Genomic DNA, 20,130 nt, shown 5'->3' on the forward strand with positions numbered 1-20,130 from the left:
TCAAATTCAGTATTCCCATCTCTAAGTGTCAGCTCAATGTCAAATGGAAATTTGGGAATCTGAAAAGGACCTGGGGGCCATCTGCTTAGACGCTCTGGGGATGACACATCTGAAAAGGTATCAGATGATGCAACAGAACGGGAATCCTGTGTAAGGGAAATATGAACACAGGATTTTTGTGGTAACTCCTCTATGTCAACAAGGCAAGTGAGCCTTCCATCAAAGTCTGGATCTTCGTATTTCAAATTGAAATCACAGTCAAGTTCCAGTTTTTCTTTTAAAATCTTAATCAGTTCATCAAAAGAGGCCGGACGGGAGTCAAGTTTTAATTTAATTACACGGTCAGATTCGACAGCACGTAGGATCATGTTTCGTGGGGCTTCAGCCGCCATCACTGTAATAAAGAAATGAAGAGATATTTAAGTTAAAAGCACCTTAATACAGAAAACATAGGGCTTTCATAAGTTTTTTGAATGTTAACAATCATGAATAACAACCTCTGTGCCAAAGCGACAGTTTTAAAAGACAAATCTGTATACATATATACATACATACATATATAGTCATGTTATTTAGAATGTGCCATCAAAAATACAGATTGTGAGAATTACTCACCAGTGTTCTTACTTCTGTCTCACTTGTATGAACCTCTTGGGGGTCAACAGCAGCATGCCATCAATCTTGTGTGCAGAGAGTGGGGTTGGATCATTGAAGTCTGACTGCAGATTCATAGACAGGCTTCCCGGTGTGGCCGACAGCTCATAGGAACGCAGATACTCTACATTTACACATCTACACCAGGAAGCATAATCAGTAGAGAAAAAAAAACTTTGGTAATCACAAGGTAGATCTGTGTTAGTCAGCAAAATTTAGGCAGTCCTCCACTATATATGAAGCTATGTGAGGAGATTCAAGTGTAATTTGACTTATCCACACAAAGCTAAAACATAACATTTAAAGAAAAGAATCTGGAGCAACAGCGTACAGTAAGGACAAAATTACAACACAAAAATACTGTGAAATTAACAGAAACAGCGTTCTGCGGTTCAAGATATGTGCAACTGAGCACTAGTTAATTTGATGATAAAAAATTAACAAAATTTCGATGTATATGTGTGTATTAAATAAAACTTTTCACAAAAACTGACAAACTCCCGCGAGCGAACTGAACTTCCTGGTTTTTTTTTTTTTTTTTGTCCTCAGAACATCACGTTTTAAAAAAACTATGGAGGGGACAAAAATGGAGGGAAGGAGGGAACATAGCATCGAGATACAGCACCGCTTCGTCTCTTGCGGTCTCAATCCTCTTCTACGGTTAAAAAGCCAGGCTGCTTGCAAAGCTATGGCACAGGTGCTACGGGGAAAATAGTTTACAACACAGACTGATTTTTCATCGCTGAACAAGAGACCACTGCTCATTTACTTTTAATAAATGGACGTTTAAGTTTCACTTGGTGGTGCTGAGCTCCCGCTTTCATTTTTTTCTCAGAACGTCACGTTTAAAAAAAAATACAATGGAGGGGACAAAAATGGAGGGAACAAGTCTCTAGAAGTCTAATAAAAAAGTATCTAAAGTAATGCTAACCTTCAATAATGAGAAAACGCTGCTCGTTTCATTTAATAAACGGACTTTAGTCGCACACAACGTTAATAACACAGCTAACTTACACGATGACTTAGCATATTAGCTTGCTATGTGGCCAACATTACTCACCATGTCCGTCTTAAAAACATTTAAGCAACTTTTATGGTGGCTACTTACATTTAGCTCAGTGGTGCAGAAGCAGCGACTGTCAAGTGCAGAACAGAAGCGTGACCTCCGACGGTTAATGCACCTCCGACCCTGCTCTTCTTCTCGGTCTGCCCAGAAGCTTCGAGAGCCGACTGAGCAAATGCTACAAAATAAAAGCACTTCCTGTGCGTGTAATTTCACAATAATTCGTAATTTCGTGCTTAATATGTTATTTAGGACAGACAGACAGAGTACTTTCTTCATCCCTATGAAAATTATTTTTACAGAAGTCCAGTACCACTCAATACTCACACTTAATTGACTAGTTATTTCGAAATAAGGCAAAGATTCAAGCAAGGATAAACTTAATATGGAGGAAGTGATTATGTTAAACAGAAAGGACATGTCAAAAAAAGGACTGATTTCAAAATATATAAAGCTTTACAACAGGATTTGACTGTTAAGAATACAGATATTAAAGAAAAATGGGAACTGGAAGTGAACATAATGATGACAGATGAGGAATGGGAGGAAACACTTGAAGCAGGCCATAAACTAACTAATAGTCTGTCTTGGAGGGAATTTGAATGGAAGGTGAAGGCGCATACTTTAAAACTCCACTTATCATGTCACGAATGTGAGAATGCTGTTTGTAGATTACAGCTCAGCATTCAACACCATTGTTCCCTTTAAGCTGGACAGGAAACTGCAGGATCTAGGACTGAGCAGCTCCCTCTGCAGCTGGATCCTTAACTTTCTGTCTGACAGATGCCAGGTGGTCAGACTGGGCGGCACCACCTCATCCCCCGTCACACTGAACACTGGTGCTCCGCAGGGGTGTGTGCTGAGCCCTCTCCTGTACTCACTCTACACCTACGACTGCACGGCCACGAGAAACTCCAACATCATTGTGAAGTATGCGGACGACACCACAGTGGTAGGTCTCATCACCAACGACGATGAGACGGCCTACAGGGAGGAGATCAGCGCCCTGACCCACTGGTGTCAGGACAACCGTCTCACCCTCAACGTCACAAAGACAAAGGAGTTGATAATGGACTTCCGGAGGAGCAGAGGAGTACACACCCCCATCACCATCAACGGCGACGCTGTGGAGAGGGTGAGCAGCTTCCGTTTCCTTGGAGTTCATCTGGCAGAGGATCTTACGTGGTCAGTGCACATGGAAAATACGGTGAAGAGTGCACAGCAGCGCCTCTTCTTTCTCAGGAGACTGAAAAGATTTGACATGAGCCGCCGCATCCTCAGGACCTTCTATCGCTGTGCCATTGAGAGCATCCTCACTGGATGCATCTCCACCTGGTATGGCAACAGCACCGCTTACAACCGCAAAGCTCTCCAGAGAGTAGTGCGGTGTGCAGAAAGGATTATTGGAGGTGAGCTTCCCTCCCTCCAGGACATCTACAGGAAGCGGTGCCTGAGGAAAGCGGGGAGGATCATCAAGGACTCAAGTCACCCCAGCCATAAACTGTTCAGACTACTTCCATCAGGAAGGAGGTTCTGCAGCATCTGGTCCAGAACCAGCAGAGTGAGAGACAGCTTTTTCCATCAGGCCATCAGACTGCTGAACACGGCGCAGACACCTCACCCTCACTACTGAAACTCCAACATTACACACTCCATACTGTACATTAATGCCACTGTTTTGCACATACCAGCCTCTGTACGTTTTATATCTCTTATCTTATTGTTTACTTTATTCATTTGTAAAACACGTATATACACACTATACACACACTCACACACTCACACGCACACACGTAGAAAAATATATTAAAAAAATAATAATAATATACTTGCATACACATTTAGTAATGTATATACATTACAACTTATACATATTATTACTTAGATTAGCCATTTTTATATTTTACTTGTTTTTACATTACTGTATTTTTGCATAACTCTGTTGCTGTGAAGCACATGTACTGTACCAGTGTACCTGCACATGTGACGTGACAAAAAAAGTGATTTGATTTAAATAGTAACGTTTAAAATTTAAGGCGAGGCCTGGGGATGGACTGTCCGATCTCGGGGGCAGAAGTTGCTGAGGTAGTCAAACAACTACACAGCGGCGGAGCCCCGGGGGCGGATGAGGTTCGTCCTGGGTATCTCAAGGCTATGGATGTTGTAGGGCTGTCATGGTTGACACGTCTCTACAACATTGCGTGGTCATCGGGGGCAGTTCCTAGGGAGTGGCAGACCGGGGTGGTGGTCCCCATCTTTAAGAAGGGTGACCTGAGGGTGTGTTCCAACTATAGGGGGATCACACTCCTCAGCCTCCCTGGAAAGGTCTACTCCAAGGTACTGGAGAGGAGGGTCCGATCGATAGTTGAATCTCAGATAGAGGAGGAGCAATGTGGTTTTCGTCCTGGCCGTGGAACTGTGGACCAGCTCTATACCCTTGCAAGGGTGATGGAGGGGGCATGGGAGTTTGCCCAACCAATCCACATGTGTTTTGTGGATTTGGAGAAGGCTTATGACCGTGTCCCCAGGGGCACCCTGTGGGGAACGCTCCAGGAGTATGGGGTGGGTGGCTTTCTGTTAAGGGCCATTCAGTCCCTTTACCAGAGGAGCGTGAGTTTGGTCCGCATAGCCGGTAGTAAGTCGGACCTGTTCCCAGTGAGGGTTGGACTCCGCCAGGGCTGCCCTTTGTCACCGGTTCTGTTCATCACTTTTATGGACAGAATTTCTAGACGCAGCCATGGTGTGGAGTGTGTCGAGTTTGGTGGCAGGAGAATCTCGTCTCTGCTTTTTGCGGATGATGTGGTCCTCCTAGCTTCATCCAGCTCTGACCTTCAGCTCTTGCTGGGTAGGTTCGCGGCCGAGTGTGAAGCGGCTGGGATGAGGATCAGCACCTCCAAATCTGAGACCATGGTTCTCGACCGGGAAAGGGTGGCTTGCCAACTCCGGGTCGGGGGAGAGGTCCTACCTCAAGTGGAGGAGTTTAAGTATCTCGGGGTCTTGTTCACGAGTGAGGGTAGGAGGGATCGGGAGATCGACAGGCGGATTGGTTCGGCGTCTGCAGTGATGCGGACGCTGAGCCGATCTGTCGTGGGGAAGAGGGAGCTGAGCCAGAAAGCAAGGCTCTCAATTTACCGGTCGATCTACGTCCCAATCCTCACCTATGGTCATGAGCTTTGGGTAATGACCGAAAGAACGAGATCGCGGATACAAGCGGCCGAAATGAGTTTCCTCCGTAGGGTGGCCGGGCTCAGCCTTAGAGATAGGGTGAGGAGCTCGGACATTCGGGAGGGACTCGGAGTAGAACCGCTGCTCCTCCGGATCGAAAGGAGCCAGTTGAGGTGGTTTGGCCATCTGGTCAGGATGCCTCCTGGACGCCTCCCCGGGGAGGTGTTTCGGGCATGTCCTGCCGGCAGAAGGCCCCCGGGTCGACCCAGGACACGTTGGAGAGGTTACATCTCCAATCTGGTCCGGGAACGCCTTGGGGTCCTGCCGGAGGAGCTGGTGGACAAGGCCGGGGAGAGGACGGCCTGGAGCTCCCTAGTTGGGATGCTGCCCCCGCGACCCGGACCCGGATAAGCGGAGGAAGACGACGACGACGACGTTTAAAATTTATGCTGGAGAAAATGCGGGCTAGTGGGAGACTTTTCACATATACTTTTGTTCTGCCCTAAATTCATACCATTCTGGGAAGGTGTTAGGGAGAAATTGAAAGAACCTTGAAGGTGAAATTACAATTTAAGTTAAAATGGTTTGTACTGGGAATGCTTTACCAAAATTCTTACACACATAATGGAGACATACATAATCAGAATTCTGCTTATGACTGCCAAGAAGTAAATTAAGGTTTTATGGCTGGACACAGAACCCCCAAGGGTGGCACAGTGGAGAGACAGAGTTAGACAGGTCTACAAAATGGAACAAATTAATGCAAGACTATGATTGGGACTAGTGAAATTAGAAAAAATGTGGGAACCAATAAAACAAATGTTAGAAAGATAGTACTCTCATGTGAAAATTATTATTATAAATTTTTTAATGTATTTTTGTCTTTTGGGTGAGTTATTTAGCTAGATCAAAGTAAAATGTAGAATGTATTAGATAGCAGATAAGATGAATACAGAGAAAGCTTGTCAGAACTATATGTACTGATTGGTGATTTGGTTAAGTTGGATAGATCTTATGGCCACAAGGAAATTCGAACTTTGTTCAGGGAAACACTGCCCTGGAGAGGGGAAGAAGAAACTCAAATGCATCTCCATGTAAATGTTGTCGTTCTAATTCAAAAATAAAAAGTTCCAAATATATATATATATATATATATATATATATATATATATATATATATATATATATATATATATATATATATATATATATATATAATATATAACATATATATATATATATATATATATATATATATATATAACAACACTAAGAGAACTTTAATCAATCATAAATAACGTTGTTACCATGTTCCGAGAATGTGGTTCTAAAAATGTTCTCTAACAACGTTATAAGAACTTTCATCAATCATGATTAACGTTGTACAGACATTATAAGAAAGTGGTTCTAAGAATGTTTTCTAACAACACTAAGATAACTTTAATCAATTATAAATAACGTTGTTACCATGTTCCGAGAATGTGGTTCTAAAAATGTTCTCTAACAACGTTATGAGAACTTTCATCAATCATGAATAACGTTGTACAGACATTATAAGATTGTGGTTCTAAGAATGTTTTCTAACAACACTAAGAGAACTTTCATCAATCATAAATAACGTTGTGACCATGTTCCGAGAATCTGGTTCTAAAAATGTTTTCTATCAACGTTATGAGAACTTTCATCAATCATGAATAACGTTGTACAGACATTATAAGAACATGGTTCTAAGAATGTTTTCTAACAACACTAAGAGAACTTTAATCAATCATAAATAACGTTGTTACCATGTTCCAAGAATGTGGTTCTAAAAATGTTCTCTAACAACGTTATGAGAACTTTCATCAATCATGAAAAACGTTGTACAGACATTATAAGAACATGGTTCTAAGAATGTTTTCTAACAACACTAAGAGAACTTTAATCAATCATAAATAACGTTGTTACCATGTTCTGAGGATCTGGTTCTAAAAATGTTCTCTGTCAACGTTATGAGAATTTTCATCAATCATAAATAACGTTGTTACCATGTTCCGAGAATATGGTTCTTAAAATGTTCTCTAACAACGTAATGAGAACTTTCATCAATCATGAATAAAGTTGTAAAGACATTATAAGAACATGGTTCTAAGAATGTTTTCGAACAACACTAAGAGAAATTTAATCAATCATAAATAACGTTGTTACCATGTTCCGAGAATGTGTTTCTAAAAATGTTCTCTATCAATATTATTAGAACTTTCGTCAATCATGAATAACGTTGTAAAGACATTATAAGAACGTGGTTCTAAAAATGTTTTCTAACAACACTAAGAGAACTTTAATCAATCATAAATAACGTTGTTACCATGTTCCGAGAATCTGGTTCTAAAAATGTTCTCTAACAACGTAATGAGAACTTTCATCAACCAATAATAACGTTGTACAGACATTATAAGAATGTGGTTCTAAGAATGTTTTCTAACAACACTAAGAGAACTTTAATCAATCATAAATAATGTTCTTACCATGTTCCGAGAATCTGGTTCTAAAAATGTTCTCTAACAACGTTATGAGAACTTTCATCAATCATGAATAACGTTGTACAGACATTATAAGAACGTGGTTCTAAGAATGTTTTCTAAAAACACTAAGAGAACTTTAATCAATCATAAATAACGTTTTTACCATGTTCCGAGAATCTGGTTCTAAAAATGTTCTCTATCAACATTATTAGAACTTTCGTCAATCATGAATAACGTTGTAAAGACATTATAAGAACGTGGTTCTAAAAATGTTTTCTAACAACACTAAGAGAACTTTCCTCAGTCATAAATAACGTTGTTACCATGTTCCGAGAATCTGGTTCTAAAAATGTTCTCTAACAACGTAATGAGAACTTTCATCAATCAATAATAAGGTTGTACAGACATTATAAGTATGTGGTTCTAAGAATGTTTTCTAACAACACTAAGAGAACTTTAATCAATCATAAATAACGTTGTTACCATGTTCCGAGAATCTGGTTCTAAATATGTTCTCTAACAACGTTATGAGAACTTTCATCAATCATGAATAACGTTGTAAAGACATTATAAGAACGAGGTTCTAAGAATGTTTTCTAGCAACACTAAGACAACTTTAATTAATCATAAATAACGTTGTTACCATGTTCTGAGAATGGGGTTCTAAAAATGTTCTCTATCAACATGATTAGAACTTTCATCAATCATGAATAACGTTGTAAAGACATTATAAGAACGTGGTTCTAAAAATGTTTTCTAACAACACTAAGAGAACTTTCATCAGTCATAAATAACGTTGTTACCAGGTTTCAAGAGTCTGGTTCTACAAATGTTCTCTAACAACGTTATGACAACTTTCATCAATCATGAATAACGTTGTACAGACATTATAAGAATGTGGTTCTAAGAATGTTTTCTAACAACACTAAGAGAACTTTAATCAATCATAAATAACGTTGTTACCATGTTCCGAGAATCTGGTTCTAAATATGTTCTCTAACAACGTTATGAGAACTTTCATCAATCATGAAAAACGTTATTAAGACATTATAAGAACGTGGTTCTAAAAATGTTTTCTAGCAACACTAAGAGAACTTTCATCAGTCATAAATAACGTTGTTCCCATGTTCCGAGAAAGTGGTTCTTAAAATGTTCTCTAACAACGTTATGAGAACTTTCATCAATCATGAATAAAGTTGTACAGACATTATAAGAACGTGGTTCTAAGAATGTTTTCTAACAACACTAAGAGAACTTTAATATATCATAAATAACGTTGTTACTATGTTCCGAGAATGTGGTTCTAAAAATGTTGTCTATCAACATTATTAGAACTTTCGTCAATCATGAATAACGTTGCAAATACATTATAAGAACGTGGTTCTAAGAAAGTTTTCTAACAACACTAAGAGAACTTTCATCAATCATAAATAACGTTGTGACCATGTTCCGAGAATCTGGTTCTAAAAATGTTCTCTAACAACGTTATGAGAACTTTCATCAATCATGAATAACGTTGTACAGACATTATAAGAACGTGGTTCTAAGAATGTTTTCTAACAACACTAAGAGAACTTTAATCTATCATAAATAACGTTGTTACCATGTTCCGAGAATGTGGTTCTAAAAATGTTCTCTATCAACATTATTAGAACTTTCGTCAATCATGAATAACGTTGTAAATACATTATAAGAACGTGGTTCTAAGAATGTTTTCTAACAACACTAAGAGAACTTTCATCAATCATAAATAACGTTGTTACCATGTTCCGAGAATCTGGTTCTTAAAATGTTCTCTAACAACGTTATGAGAACTTTCATCAATCATGAATGATGTTGTACAGACATTATAAGAACGTGGTTCTAAGAATGTTTTCTAACAACACTAAGAGAACTTTAATCAATCATAAATAACGTTGTTACCATGTTCCGAGGATCTGGTTCTAAAAATGTTCTCTAACAACGTTATGAGAACTTTCGTCAATCATGAATAACGTTGTACAGACATTATAAGAACGTGGTTCTAAGAATGTTTTCTAACAACACTAAGAGAACTTTAATCATTCATAAATAACGTTGTTACCATGTTCCGAGAGTCTGGTTGTAAAAATGTTCTCTTACAACGTTATGAGAACTTTCATCAGTCATGAATAACGTTGTACAGACATTATAAGAACGTGGTTCTAAGAATGTTTTCTAACAACACTAAGAGAACTTTAATCAATCATAAATAACGTTGTTACCATGTTCCGAGAATCTGGTTCTAAAAATGTTCTCTAACAACGTTATGAGAACTTTCATCAATCATGAAAAACGTTATAAAGACATTATAAGAACGTGGTTCTAAGAATGTTTTCTAGCAACACTAAGAGAACTTTCATCAGTCATAAATAGCGTTGTTCCCATGTTCCGAGAAAGTGGTTCTTAAAATGTTCTCTAACAACGTTATGAGAACTTTCATCAATCATGAATAACGTTGTACAGACATTATAAGAACGTGGTTCTAAGAATGTTTTCTAACAACACTAAGAGAACTTTAATCAATCATAAATAACGTTTTTACCATGTTCCGAGAATCTGGTTCTAAAAATGTTCTCTATCAACATTATTAGAACTTTCGTCAATCATGAATAACGTTGTAAAGACATTATAAGAACGTGGTTCTAAGAATGTTTTCTAACAACACTAAGAGAACTTTAATCAATCATAAATAACGTTGTTACCATGTTCCGAGAATGTGGTTCTAAAAATGTTCTCTATCAACATTATGAGAACTTTCATCAATCATGAATAACGTTGTAAATACATTATAAGAACGTGGTTCTAAGAATGTTTTCCAGCAACATTGTGAGAACTTTCATCTATCACAGATAATGTTGTGAAAACGTTCCGAGTATAAGGTTCTATCAATGTTTTCAAACAACATAATGAGAACTTTCATCAGTCATGAATAACGTTGTTACGACGTTCCAATAATGTGGTTCAAAGAATGTTTTCTTACAAACATTGTTAGAACTTTCATCAACCATAAATAACATTGTAAAGACGTTACAAGAACATGGTTCTAGGAATGTTTTCTTTCAGCATTTTGAGAACTTTGATCAATCACAAAAACATTATATACACGTTCAAAGAACTTTGTTATAAAAACGTTTCCTATCACCGTTATGAGAACTTTCATCATGCAGAAATAATGTTGTTACAACGTTCTTATAACAATCTTCTAAGAACATTTTCTGTCAACGTTACAGCAACATTAATAACGTTCAAAGAACATTTTGAAAACATTACTTTAACAACGTTATGTACTAACATTAAAAAAACTTTTAAAGAATGTTAGCGAAAGTTATGGGAACGTTCCCTGTTAGCTGGGTATCTCCGTGCTGCAGCAGCATTCAGTCAGAACAGAAGGTGAATCTTAAATGTAGCTGCTGTCAGTAACAATCTAACAGATTTTAAACATTAAAACTCTCAACAGAAATAGTTCAGAAAGGAAATTGAAATGTTCACAACTTTGTGTGTGATTTATTATTATTATAATTATTATTTATTATAGTGGGCAGATGCTGGTGTGGTCCACCACAGAGAAAGCTGCTCTAGCATGATGACTTTAATTATTCTACAGGTTATTGTTCAGCCTTCTGATGCTCAAACGGCTGCGTCTGACTGCTGACGCTCCGTGTGTGTTTTTATTTCTGCAGTGAGACAAACTCACCTCACACCGTCCAGAGTTTGTTCTTTAAGCTTCTATTAAATCCACCATGTTGATGTATTTTAACAAGCTTCTTCTACGCTGCAGGAGTTAAAGTTTACACTGCGGAGTAAAAGTTTGGCAGACACGTTTGCGTTTGTTTCTATCTGGGTGGGGGGACGGGGGGGGGGGGGGGGGGGGGACACGGGACTCGGTGCTGAACACAGACAGCTGGTGTAATCAGCTCTGAAAAGCGTTGATCACAATTTGCATATCATGTTTATTTTTCACAGAGATCGGCCGCGGATTCCTCTTCCGGTCGGCATTCTAGGAATCGAAATAAAAAACTTTGAACGATTCCGGGAAAATCTAACAGTTGGAATCGGTTCCAATTGATGCTCGATGCCCAACCCTATTCACTTATCACTTAGAGCAGTGGTTCCCAAACTTTTCAGCCTGACCAACAGATGTTCCTTCGTTTTTTTCCATTATTTTGAAAATTTCATTATATTTGGAAAGTTTTAATTTATATATAAATCTCTTTTTAAATTTTATATTTTACTTTTTTATGATTATGTGGCACACTTTGACTTCCATATAGAACACATCGGTATCTGCCTCATTTTTACGGCATTTTTTTTTTTACATTGTCGCTACGTCTGTCACGTTAGCAGTGTTTTTACCATCATTTCTACATCCATCACGTCCCAGACAAGGTTAAACCAACATCAAACCCAACGTTTGGAGCTTGTAAACTCCACACACCTCTCGTGCAGCACCAGCTGTCTGATGCTGCAGCAGCGTCAATCTTCCCGGCTGGATGAGTGAATTTCTTCATCAGAGTCAATATTTTGCTTCATAATCAGAGTCAGTCATTAGCAGACAAAGTGATCAGTCAACAAAGACCAGACCTGCCGGCAATTATACGTTTTATCTAATATTTGCGCTCGTCATGTTATGCGTATCTCCTCCTCTCCCCGACTGGTAGCCTCACGGCGGGAGGCGATTTTCAAACTATAAAAACTTTGCACAGCCTGAAGGTTCCACATCTCCACTATCTTCTGGTGTAAAGTAGTAACTTCATGAGGGATCATATTTGTAGATGAGAATTGTTAAATTCAGCAATGAGGCTTTGGCGCTTTTAACGAGTAAGTCCCAACACCGACAACAACGTACTGAAACTAGAACCAACACGCATAAACAAACAGATCGGTCCCGCCTACTTACACTGTTGGTCTTTTTTAAGTACGCAGTAATCGTTGCTTGCCTTTTTCACTTCATCCTGCATCCTAGCAGCAACCACTTTGGCGCCTCTGGAGTTGGTGTTTGTGCATGTCATGCTGCATTCAATGTAATTGGAAAAAGGAGCTTCAAGCGCTTAACCTCCGATTTTGTTTTCTTTCTGGCCTTGGTGCGGGGATGGATCGAGGTCAATCTGAATCTGGGTGGGGGTGGGGATCCCCCCCCCCCCTCACCCTAACTGCGTGCATGCCCACTAGTGAAAATCAGCTGTGGGGTCCCCCAGGGATGTGTGAGTTCACCCCTTTTATTCTCTATCTACACTAGTGACTGTATCATCAATGCACCTGGCCTCCACCTCATTAAATACCCTGATACAGCTCTGGAGGGGCTGCTGACAGAGGGGAAGCACCAGACATCTTCTCTGCTAATGCAGCAAAGGTTGTGCAGTGGTGTGAACTTAATGCACTAACGCTAAACCCAACAAAACAGAAGAGGTCATCTTTGGGTTTACTTGTTTTGGGGTTGGACAGAGATAATTTCCTCTCTGTCTTAAAGCTCCGTTGGTCCTCAACCCCTCTAAATCCAATAATGGCAAAGTTAATCAATCCCAATCCATGCTGACCCATCAGCTCGCTCCTTGATCGAATCCACCTTCTGTGCCAGAGTCTGAATCTCAGCCAAAGTTCCAAGCTTACGACTCATCTCGACAATTATATGAGTTTGTGCGTTCACAGCACGATGTAATCCATTCCTGAGCTCCGGGATTGAGCCAATATTCCTTGACAGCTCATTAATTTTCCAGTAAGCCAGGTAACCACTCAGGCCAAAAAGCAGGAAACCTGACACCAACACAACAAATATCCAGACATCTTCAGAATCCTCTACAGACAGTTGGGAGAGGCAGATCAGGTTCCACTGTTTCCAGGAGTCCATGATATACCCAGCTGGCTCTGTACCAGGGGGCAACCGGGAGCCCCTTCTCCCGTTCTCAACGTTGAAAAAATCTTGTCAAGCGCATTGAGAGACCAACTGACCAGGTCCATTTTTAATAATTTCCAGTTTCCAGAAAAAATGCAGAAGCGCCGTGCACACAAAGACAGACAAAGAACCTTGGGATAAGATAGGGAGGAGAGGAGGAAAAAAAGTGTCTGTACTCTCCAAGAGCCAGAATAATAGTCAAGTCAAGAATATTAAGTCTTTTGAACATTTGCTCCAAAGTAGTGGGCCAATCACTGGAGAGTTTCTTTTTCATGGTTGGTCCTCACAAACCCCATGACTGGCAAGGGCAAGAACCGCAGACCAAGACTGGACTGGGACGACAAATCAGCCTGGGCATTTTGAGCTGACTCCGGGCCACCAGCTATTGAAGTAAAAACAATGATGCCTAATTTTTTACACCAGCTCCCTAACCTTGGTCCTCAGTATTCCTTACCCATCATGTTTTAGTTGTTATCCTGCTCCAGCATCAAAACTGGGCTTAAGGCAACCACACAATGCAAAAAAACATCAACAGACCAAGAAAAGCTGCTGATGTCCAGCTGCTTGTTGTGACGTAAAGAAAAGAGTACAAAAGTAAAGCATAATATAAGATTTATCAGAAAACTAAGGTGTCTTGTGTGCCTTCAAGCTCATTTACACACACACACACACACACACACACACACACACACACACACACACACACACACACACACACACACACACACACACACACACACACACACACACACACACACACACACACACACACACACACACACACACACGCACACACCTCGTTCTGTTCTCACAGGGAATTTTCAGATGCATCTGACGGTGCATGGATAGACGAACCGAACCAGAACCGCTCAGAACCGCTGCAGTAACTGGACTTAAGCACAACAAATGTTTTAAAAAGACAATACGGCCACCTCTGCCTTTTATTGTGTCTTTTTGTTCTCCAAACGTTGGCGCTAATCTAAAGGCTTGTTAACTTATCTCCAAAAGTTAGCTTAACTAGAAGTTGGTTAGTCGGCGACATTGGTGGGCAGTCAGGGCCAGCAAAGCCTTCTCTGCTGGCCTAAACATACTCAAAAGCGTAAATGTATTTTTTTTCCTTTGGTAAATATTTTTAAATAAAAAAAATGTTCACTGGTCTATTTTCTTTATATCCTATTATACCCACTTGGCTGTGCTGCTTCCAGTGTTAAAATACCAAGGCTGGGTGTTATCCAATCAGATTTAAGCTAGCTTGTGTTTTCAGGCAGATTAAGTCTGCTCTAGGCCTTCAGAATCAATCGAGAAGCCCGCTGTCCGCTGTAAGTGAACAGAGACGATCTAGTTGCGATAGCCAATCAGCTCACGAGTCAGCTTGGCCCGGGCCAGCTAGCTGGCCTCACGCAAAAGTTGACATGAACGCATCCTGTGATTGGATAAGCAGTAGTTTGAACTTTTCTAGCGGCATGAAGCAAAATATCAAAACTAAACACAGAGATTTGTATCTATAGGCAGCTATCGGTGTATTTTTGAACACATGATGGCTGAAAGAGGAGAAGAGACAGACTTGGTGGCAGATTTACTTGCCACACCATTTTCAAGACGGACCTTTCAAGAAAAAATGGATCTTGTGAGAACAGGTCGTCTGACTCCAATGCTAGCTGCCTTGTCCCAGCAGGGGAAAGGATTTGTTCGTCATTTTCAGGCAAGCAACTATGAACGGTACCCATGGCTAACAGCTTCAGAGAACCGCTGCAGGTTATTCTGCTGGGAATGCCCGTTGCTGGCATCAGATGGATTTGGTAGCATTAAAGCGCGTTAAAACGTACGCCAGAAACACGACCGGGCAGACACGGCTTTCAGCATTAGCCTCCATGTCCATAGAAAAGGACCTACTCATGGACCTGAAGCGCACAGATAAACTGTACAGAGCCATTGAGGTTTTCCTGAGGAAAGAAAGAAGGATGGATTTTATTTTCTAATGAGCAGGAGAGGAGGAGATCCATGCTGGACATTTATGTTGGTGAGTAGAAACATTTATTAGTATTTTTTAATGTTTTATCATTTCATTTTGTTAATAATAAATGGTAACGAAATAAAATGGCTAAATGAAATAATTCTATGTGTTCTGTTTCTATGCAATTTATATTGTGTATGACATGGTGTGTGCAGCTGCGCCAACATGTTCAGTTGTTTTGCGGTGCAATTTTCTCCAAAACAAATGCAAATAATGTGTTTGCTTTACTTATTTAATTTATTGTCTCATCTCTTAAACACATCTTTCATTTTTGAGATTTGACGGTATCCGTGGTCTTAGTTTCCTACTCTCAATTGGGAATGCGAGTTTGATTTTAAAGGCTCCGGAAATGACGTCTTGCCCAGCCACTTGTGTGTGTGTGTGTGTGTGTGTGTGTGTGTGTGTGTGTGTGTGTGTGTGTGTGTGTGTGAGTGAGAGAGAGAGAGGTTTCTCCAGCTGTGATGTCCTATTGATGGTATTTTAAGGTGTGTTAATTTAGATTGGACTGAATAGGAAATCACTGAAGGCCCAGGGGTGGAATGCACCGCCCGCCACTGGTCGGCGATGACGTTTCTGATAAAACTGAGTGGATGAATATATTTCCCAGCATGCTTTGTTTTTGTAAATGTTTAAATACAAATAAAATAAAGGAATTAAGATTGTGTTTACTGGCAACAAATGTAACACAATCATTACTTAACAAAAAATGAAAGTACTGAAGAAAAAGAAATGGTGACAGTAGCTGCAGGTGGATGGAGAGCTGCACCACAACTGAGAGATGGAGTTGGCTCGGCTGGTATAAATGTCAAGCAGTTTCTATGTGGTTACATGAGTGGAGATTCACGTTATAAACTATGTTGGTATATGAAACTTCTGGAAATGATGCATTTTTACTCAGCCCACATATCCTGACAGGCCCTCCTCCTACATGCCGACCTAAAATCGGCAATGAGATGGGGCCGGTACCGGCGGTCAATCACCAGCAACAACCGTCGGCCCACCCGGCAAATGCCTGCCCTGCATGGCCAGCGCAACCCTGCTCATTTTAAAGGTGTTTTTTAAGGTGTTCCCTGTACTGATTAGAAAAGAGTCTGCTATCATGTTTGATGCTTTTAATGTTTTTAAACAAACGATACAGCAAGACAATTTCCCATTTAAAGGACAATAAAGTTTTATCTTATAGCTAGGCTCTTAGCTAGGTAACAGACCTGCTTCGGGATCAGAACATATGCTCATTAGAGGTCTGCTTATTTGTCTCAATAAGTGTCCCAGCGCTTTGATTGGCTAGGACTGTCTCCATTCTGCTATGGTGGTGATGGTGTCACGTCTGAGTTTCTTAAGCAACCTCCTAGATGTTTTATTCCATCTCGGTAAGCAACAGGACCACCAGGACACAGTCCAGCAGACACATACCTGGATGACGCTTGACCTCTGAAACTGGCCTGCTCCGGTTCCAGGTCAGCAGAGAGGTGGCCTCCTGTGGGTGTCTCAGCCATCTGGTGACAGCTTTTGTCAGCTTAGCATGAAAGTTCTGTATTAAAAAGGACTTAGCAGCATGCCAAGCCATGTGGTGTTTGTTGGCTGATGCTGAACTTCTGCCTGCAGCCAGAGACGTGATGCTCAGAGGTTTTTATAAATGAAGTCATAAAACTGTCCAGGTACAAGTTAAGATCTGATCTGATCATCCAGACTGGAATGCTGCCTATGAGCCAGGGTGGAGTAAAAGAGCTGCAGGGAAGAGACGATCAGGCAAAAGTGATATTAATAACAATACAAAATGTTGTGTGATTTCACCACAGCGGAGCAAATGAGTGATGGTGACTGGAAATATGCAAGAAAAAACCTGATTTATGGAGCTCCAGACTTTAGACAACAGCTTCAGATAAAAGCAGGAAAAACAAATATTAACATGTTCCTGTATTTCACTGATGTTGTTATACTAGAGTTTTAACACATACTGAATATTACATTGGTGTTATCTACACTCATACTGCAGAGGAGGTGAATGACCTACGGTAGCGTTCTGTTTTACATCTGGGATGTCTCAATCTGCCTCTGAAGTCCACGGTCTCCACAGTGGGGTGCAGTGGGTGGGAGGGTTTTTTCAAAGATGGAGGCCATCTTCACCACCATCCTCCTTTCCACAATATATTATTCTATCATTCTAGGGGTGCAAGCAGGGGGCTGCACCAAACCACTCTGAGGGCTTTAAACGCTTTGAACAATCCTGGATTAGAGCTTCTGAGATGTTCACAACCACAAATGATGTTTAGCCCTAACCCTAACATTCAGAAGTTCATTTTTTTAGTAACATGTGCAAAGTGTCTTTGAGACATCCCTGGAACAGATGTCGGTTTAAAACTGACATTTTTGCTGCCATGAAGCTGGCACCTTCCCAGATCCGGGCTGCTGGAGGCTCCAGATTACAAGACACCACACTTTATGAAGATCCTGTCCGACGCATGTCTTTGTTGGTTCCCCATCTTTCCTCCCTCTGCAGCATCATGACGGTTTATCTGACCGCCCGGGTCGGAAGCGAGTAGAAATCTGCCCGTTTGTGTTTGTGCTTACCACCATGTGTGCATGTGTGCTTAAAAACCTGCATTGTGATTGCAGCTCAGAGCGGCGTTAGTGTGTTTGTCTTGCTGCTGATCTGTCAGCTGCAGACTGCTGTCCTGAAAGTCCAGAGGGATTTCATCCCCGGGTTTGTTGACTGACCAGCAGGTCTCAGGCTTAAACCCTGCCTTCACCTCTGACCCTGACACTAATTGCATCTTGTCCGAGTGCTGACGGCTATAACACACCCTGGGGTGAACAGAGCCTTTCAAGGTTGTCTACAAAAGCTAAGGAAGCTGCTGATCCAAAGTTGCCTTGAACTTTTAAGCCTGGCCAGAAAGCTGTGGCTGTGAGGAGGAATGGAGATCACTGGAGGCTCCGAGGTCTTTCCTAAAGAATTAGCACGCCATTTGTTCGGCTTTAATCCTTCAGACAAATAACAAGATGCTAGTGATAAGGTGCTGCTGGGATAAGGAAGAAAAATCTTGAAATCCAGATGAGGAATTTGATAAAAGCTGAATTACGACTGAACTTATGCATTTTCACACACAATGTCTTTAACAGGCTTCACATAAACGCTGCTTAAACCAGAACTGTTAATAAAGCTGTGGAGCAGCTCAAGCTCTAATTTTAATAACACATTTTTCTATTGTTTAAAAAAATAACAACATAAAAATCAGTTAACTTTCAGTTTTTAACCCAATGACACTCATGGTTTCTTATTTGATCTTGTTTTAACTAAACTCAACTTTCTGAAAGTCGTGAAAATCAGGAATGTGCTGAAAAAAGGCAAATGTGAAGAGTTTATCTGAAAAGAAAGAAAAAACAGATCAAATCACCAAACTTAAGTTGGACTGAAATCATCTGGAACTGTTTCGTCCCTCTGACCCACGTGCCTGGCTGTGGGTGCAGCACCAAAGCCTGCTTGGTGCAGCTTCAGGAGGCATCACCCCAGGAGCTCCTGCCTGTTTGCCTTTTTGATGATGCCTTTGGAGGCTAATTTTGGTAAAAATACCCATAAACTCCCATCATGTGTCCAGAGTCCTCCTTATGTTGCAGCCCCAACAACAGTAATAAAAAGATTTAAACATTTATAAAACTGCTTTTGCAAAAGAACACTTTTGTATACACTACTGTATCGTCAATATCTATCGATCAACTCATATAATGATATGCAGTACCTTGCAAAAACACCCTGGAACTTTTACACATCTCAAGAGTATCGACATATATACTGGACAATTTGTGTCCATAGGCTTGAATTATACGTTTTTGTGCTCAAACGGGAGGTCCCCACCACCATTTTGAGCGTGTCACAGGTCCCATCACGCCCAAACAATCTAAAAATGGGAAAAGAGTTGGTAAGGGTGGAACTGTTACGTTTGGAACAGGGTTGGAACCGATGGTTGGAACAAATGAACCAGTTAGCTAACCCACTACACTAAGAAGGGCTCCTTGGACCAGGGTATCCCACCTGCACAGCAGACCGGCTCCAGTGCAAGGCTGTAGTCATGATGATCACCTGTGGAGATCTAATATGGACTGGGACTGTTAAATTACAAGCGGAGCCTCAGACTGCTGTAATCGGAACTGGGCGCTGTGGCCTTTTACATCAGCTCTTGCTCCACGGTCAGAGATAAGTGGGACACTAGCTACATGCTAACCCAAAAGCTAACAGAGTTTTTCCATTTGTTGTCAGAAAGAAAAATGCAGTTGAGCATCTCAAAAGTGAAGCTACGTCAAGCTAGGCTGAGGCCTTTCTTCGGAGCTAGCTCTAAAGTCACATGGATGCTCATTAATTATTCAGATTTTTAAGCTTCTACTTGAACAGAAGAGTTACAAAAACATTCACCCCCCTCAGAGTTGTCATGAGTGTAAACTAGATCTATTTAACCAAAAATGGATTTTTGAACCAGGCTGTAAACAACCTGGGAGCCAATGAGGATTTGCTCTCTTTACCTGGCAGACCCTAGTGGATGAGGTTGGAACTGCAATTTTTGCCACTTCCTTGTTGGGTTCAAATTTGCTGCAGAATTGTGGGGGCCCAACCCTAACCCTAGGGCTTGCTTGAGAACCACCGACTTAAATGTTTTTACTGAGTTTTCCTGTGACAGACACACAGGAGCACACGATCCCTGTTGCATTTGTGTTCAGCCCTCTGAGACCCCTAAATAAAATCCAAATGCCTTCAGAAGTCACCTGATCAGTCAAATAAAACAGCAATAATGAAACCTGGAGGTTACAATACATGCACTAGTTCTGT

The sequence above is a fragment of the Nothobranchius furzeri genome, chromosome 12, assembly GCF_043380555.1.
Source record: "Nothobranchius furzeri strain GRZ-AD chromosome 12, NfurGRZ-RIMD1, whole genome shotgun sequence".
Lineage (NCBI taxonomy): Eukaryota > Metazoa > Chordata > Actinopteri > Cyprinodontiformes > Nothobranchiidae > Nothobranchius > Nothobranchius furzeri.